Source organism: Cricetulus griseus, chromosome 3, assembly GCF_003668045.3.
Source record: "Cricetulus griseus strain 17A/GY chromosome 3, alternate assembly CriGri-PICRH-1.0, whole genome shotgun sequence".
Lineage (NCBI taxonomy): Eukaryota > Metazoa > Chordata > Mammalia > Rodentia > Cricetidae > Cricetulus > Cricetulus griseus.
The window spans coordinates 167,443,839-167,449,474 of record NC_048596.1 but is presented as its reverse complement, the minus strand read 5'-3'; the positions used below and the strand labels follow the sequence as shown (position 1 = coordinate 167,449,474).

The 5,636-nt window shown below is 46.3% G+C and overlaps 1 pseudogene; it reads left to right on the top strand.

Moving 5' to 3' along the window:
- Positions 1–1,247: 1,247 nt before the first annotated feature.
- On the top strand, positions 1,248–1,995 carry LOC100771854 (annotated as a pseudogene).
- Positions 1,996–5,636: the final 3,641 nt, after the last annotated feature.

Genomic DNA, 5,636 nt, shown 5'->3' with positions numbered 1-5,636 from the left:
CTTTTTAAAAGAGGGAGACATCAAAGGGCTAACAAATGCTAGCACTTAGGAGCATTGACTCTGCACAGCTGTGACATCATCTACCTAGAATGATGCTTCCAAACCCATCCTCAATTGTTTCTCTCCAGAAGGCTGCCACCGAGGCAGGTCAATCAGTCTTCCCATTTTATGATGTAAAAACAGACATACAATGGACGTAAAAAGGACTCCAAGGACAATTCCCTGCCCTGGGTGTGTGGACCACTGATGCCAGGAGATGGGTACTCACCACACTGGCCCATCAGGCTGTTGTAAAGGAAGAGTAAGTTAATTACACGAAAATCATTGTGACGTGTGGCTGCAGGTACTCTGTGCACATTGGTGGTCATGATGAAAACAACAGCAGACAGATCTCTGAAATGCTTATGTTTCTGGAAGAGCCTAGCCAGCAGCCTGCCCATCATAAGTCCACAGGGGAAAAGATGATACCCCATGTGTTTCTTTCCTAGAGATGCTGGGACTATCTCCCTTTCATTTCATTCCAAGGCCACATATTTCAAAGATGTCAGCACACCCCAACCTCCACTATGGGATGGTATTCAGGTCCAACTGAAGGGTTTCAGAAGACCTCCCGTCTTTCCCCTCCCAACTAAACCCAGGCTATTTGCACAGTTAAAAACCCTCCCCTTTTGGGGGAGTCAGGCAATGTAGGTCACACCTAATTTTTTTTAACTTTTTGCTCTGGGAATAAAGCATATTAGGAAGCTTACCACTCCCCTTTTACACCTAACATTTTACCATTTCTTTGTGACAATACAAAACACTTGAAGGCTCAGGAGCAGACACTGATACTCCCCCACACCCATGGCTCCCTTCTCCTTCCTGGGCACCAGGCTACCATGATGGGTAGGTCATCTGTCTGAGTCCTGGTGGCAGAAAGTGAGCAGATGTGCAGATATGACGAGCACCACTTCCAGGCCTCACACACCTAATTCTGATTTCTCCCCAGGCAGAAGTAACTCAGATCCCTGCCTCACAGTGTGGAGGAAAGGTGCCTATCTCAGTTAGGAACACAGCTTAGGATAACTGATAAGGATTAACTGTGCATTCTGTCAAGACACTGGAATCTGGGGGCTGTGATTTCAATGCAGGCCCCATCTGTGCAGACTCTGGAATACTGGTCTGGGCACAATTATATGATAATATTAACCATTAAAAGTCTGTTTTTAAAATGTTTTGGTAGCACACATCCTACTCCAGCAAGAAACATGGCGTCTGCTTTGCTGCTGCTGCATTTCCCGTGGTCGACGCATCTGCTCTGGAGGTGCAGGGAGCTGCTGCAGCAACTGCAGCAGAGCTGGAATGGCATTGCCAGTCCTCAGTGGGCACCAGCATTAGCAGTCCAGGGCTCATCTGTACTCACAGAACTAGCACACGAGACCAGTGGAAATAAAGAAGATTCCAGCTTTTTAGATAGTGTCTTTTGGATGGCAGCTCCCAAATAGAGATGCACCATTGAAACTAACCTGTGTAGGAGCTTATTAAATTAAGCTTACTAAAATTAAGAACAATATAGACATTTGTCCTGAATGTGGTCACCTGAAGCAGAAGCATATCCTTTGTGGCTATTGCTACATGAGAAAGTACGCAAGGAAACAACAAAAACCAGACAACAAATATGGGCTCAGGAAGGGGGCCCATTTAAAGCTCCTACCGTAGAGACTGTGGTACTGTACCCAGGAGAGAAACCATCAGAACAGGATCAGGGCAAGAGGATTGTGGAACGAAACATGAAGAGGCCATCTTGGTTCACCCAGAATTGACACTGAAGAAGTTAAAAGGATAATTTCATTGTAAGGGAAGTTTCATAGTAAGTCTCTAAAATCAGGAGTCTTTGTTTCCATACTGTGCCTATTTTCATATCATTGTATTTTAAAATAGACTTTATTAGCTGTTAATTTTAAATGAGGTAATTTGAAGAGTGTATCTTGAATAAACTCAACATATTTATGCAAAGGCTCAGTGGAAAAAAATGTTTTGGTAACAGACTTTTCAAAGTTGGATGGATGTCGCTAGGTGGATAGGAGCAGATGGGTGGATGAATGGATGGATGATCGATAGAAATAGGTGGCTGAGTGGATGGATGGCAACAGATTGATGATTGAGGGAATAGATCAGATGAATGAATGCATGGATGAATAGATAGAATAATAGGGAAGTGGATGGATGGATGGATGGATGGATGGATGGATGGATGGATGATGATGATGATGAGCAGTTGGGTGAGTGGATGGGTGGAACTGGTGGGCGTTCACCCTGTTGTCATTGATCTTCTAATTGTCACAGATGACAATTAGAGAGTTTATTCTCCTCAAATGTAGGAAGAGGTGATGGACTCAGCCCACAGTTCTCAAAGGGACAAGCATGCCTATTTGGGCCATAAGACCTGAACAAGGACAGTCAGATGCACACAGAACTACTGAAGAAATTCACCGCAGGACGTGTGGCTTCAACCTCACTTCCTATGGCCTTTCAGCATCTCAAGGCAAGGCTGAGCACAAGCAGGTCCAGACAGCTCAGGCTGTATCTTGGCTCTTCTGCTGTCTGCAAAACCAGCCACATAAGAACAGTATGCTTATCAAGAGAGAAGGGCACAGCAGCCAGCCAGAGCCAGAACCATCCATCCACCGCTGCTTGCTTATCTCCCCAAAGTGCCTGTCCACTGTGGAAGTGCAGAATGCTCAGGCCTCCATCTGTCCAGGGCCCCCTTTCTGCATCATTGCAGGGGCCGAGCAGGCTCTCTGCTCAAGCTCTCCACAGGGACCACTGGGCTGCCTCCTCCAGCGGTTCCGCCTCTGGCAAGCAAGCCCTTTAAGCCTGTCTTTATGTCCTTATCAGTGCTCCACGGCAGGCCCAGGTGCCAGGCCCCATTCACTCAATTACCGTCTTCGCAGGACACAATGCTCTCTTCTGTGTGCAGACAGAGACACTTTCATGGCAAGGGTTCAGAGCTAAATCCTCTTTTGATGCTGTCAGAACCCCCCTGCCAAGCTGACACTGTATGTTAGAGAGGAAAGCGCTCATTGGCGCAGAAAGCCAAAATTAAATTAAACAGGATATCAATACCTACTAGTTAAGGAAACGATATTTCCTTTTTGTCATTCCTCTCTCCCAGGGCCTCAGCCAAATATTCACCCTTCCTTGGCGGAGCCAGTCACCCAGGGTTTTCCAAATAGAATACCTGGGGAAAGGGCTTCCAGGAGGCTCTTTCGACACTCGCCAGCCCTGGGCCCCAGGTTCTTCCCACCTGAAAGGTTGTTTAATTCTCTAAAGGGGAAGGAAACTGAAACTCATTCAAATGGCCTGGGATGGGTGGTGTCTTTTTTTCCACTGTTTTTTAAATTTAAAAATATTATAAGTGGGGCTGGAGGTGCTGGGTGGTGGTTCAGCTATTGTCCTGCGTGTATTGAGGCCCTGAGTTTGATCACTAGCCACACACACACACACACACACACAACACACACACACACACACACACACACACAGAATTCCAACAATAGGTCTGGGCAGTGGTGGTGCACACCTTTAATCCCAGCACTGGAGAGGCAGAGGCAGATGGGTCTCTGTGGGTTTGAGGCTAGTCTGGTCTACAGAGTGAGTTCCAGTACAAGCTCCAAAGCTACAGAGAAACCCTGTCAAAAAAAAAAAAAAAAAATCCAGGGATAGCGTTACATGCTGTAGTCCTAGCACCCAGCAGGTTTAGAGAAGAGGATTGTAAGTTCAAGGCCAACCTAGACAATGTACTCAAACCACATCTCTCAAAATGAAAAAGAAAAAAGTTTTAAAATAAAATTAAGGTTGGGTTTATACTGAAGGAGAAGGGAGGGAAGGGGGAGTGACCTTTGCCCTCTCACTGACCCTCCAGTCTTAGGAAGCTTCTCTTGAATGCTTGGCTGTACACCTTCATCATCAATGGTAACAACCCTGTTGCTATCAGCTCTCCTTTTGAAGGCACTCACTCAGCACTGGATAGCTTTAAATAGTCAAAAGGTGGCGACAACTCAAATGTCCATCAATAACAGTGAAAGAGCACTCTGCCTTTAAAAATGAAGGGAATCCTGGCACTCCACACCAGGGATGAGCCTTGCAGATATTATGTCCACAAGACAAACACAGAAGTGCAGACATTGTCCTGATCTACATGTGTGAGGCTGCTAGTGCAGTGAGGTTCTTGGGGACAGTCACTGGCTCAGTGCCTGCCAAGGGCTAGGAAAGGGGGCATGGGAAGCTTGTGTCTAATCGATAGTCTCTGTTCTGAGAGAGAAAAGCATTCAGGAAATGGGCATGGTGATAGTTGGACAGCAACACAAACATACTGTTATGTAGCTCACTGTGTGTGTGGCAAGGGCTGATATAACCAACTTTTGTTAAGCAAATTTACTAAAATAAGAAATCGATGAGGAGGGCTGGAGAGATGGTTCAGCAGTTAAGAGCACTGACTACTCATCCAGAGAACCCAGGTTCAATTCCCAGCACCCACATGGCTGCCCACACCTGTCTGTAACTCCAGTTCTAGGGGATCTGATACCCTCACACAGACATGCATGCAGGCAAAACACCAGTGTACATAAAAATAAATTTAAAATATTTTAAAGAAATTAATTAAGAAAAGAAAAAAAATAAACAAGCTAAAGCTCAGAAAAAGAAGACTTGTGGATGGTATTAGCCTGTGTAGTAGAGCCTGAACCCATGTGTGTATGCAGGGCCTTGGGCTTCCTTGGGAAGAGCTGCCTTGTCTGAAGGGTGCAGGGCCAGTTGGGCTGCACCTCTCACAGGCACCAGATCCTTTACTGAAGTGCATCAATGTTAAGAGCCAATACAAGTTGGGGTGCTGTTCAGCTATAAAGAGAAATCAGCTCCTAGTGTGTGCTGCATGTCTTAGTGTGTAGTGTTCGCTGTGGCTCCTAGTGTGTGCTGCAGCACAGCAAGGCTCCTCCTAAGAACCCAAACAGGAGAGACTGTATGATGAAATATCCCAAAGAGCAGAAGCTATAGGGAGCAGACAGGAGAGTGGGAGCTGGTGGAGACTCGGCTGGAAATGTGCCTGGGGGAGGCTGGAGAGATGACTTAGTAGCTCTGAGCAATGGCTGCTCTTTCAGGGGAGCCAACTTCAGTTTCAAGCACTCCCATGGCAGCTCACAGCCATCTACAACTCTAGTTCTAGGAAATCTGGTGACCTCTCCTGACCTCTGCAGGCACCAATGTGGTGCGCAGGCACATAAGTGGGCAAAACACTTACATACCTAAAATAAATTAATTTTTAAAAATTGAAAGAATGATTTAGAGTGACAGTTGCAAAACTGAGTAAAGATACCTTTTTAAAGCAATGGATGGCACTCTTGAAAAAGGTCGATCCTCTCTCTCTCTCTCTCCCCCTTGTGATTGAGTGTGCGTGTGCGTGAGGGGTGTGCTTGTGTTCAGTACAAGGCTCAACATGCTACCCACACCCACAGACCCACCAAAAATTTGTTCTGCCACCCCACTCCCGGCCACTCACTTCCCTGTAGTGACTTACCCGCTATGGCCTCCTCCATTCCCTAAGTTTGCATTCATACCTGAGGACCTTAGAACCTGCTACCCATGTGGTGCCCATGTGA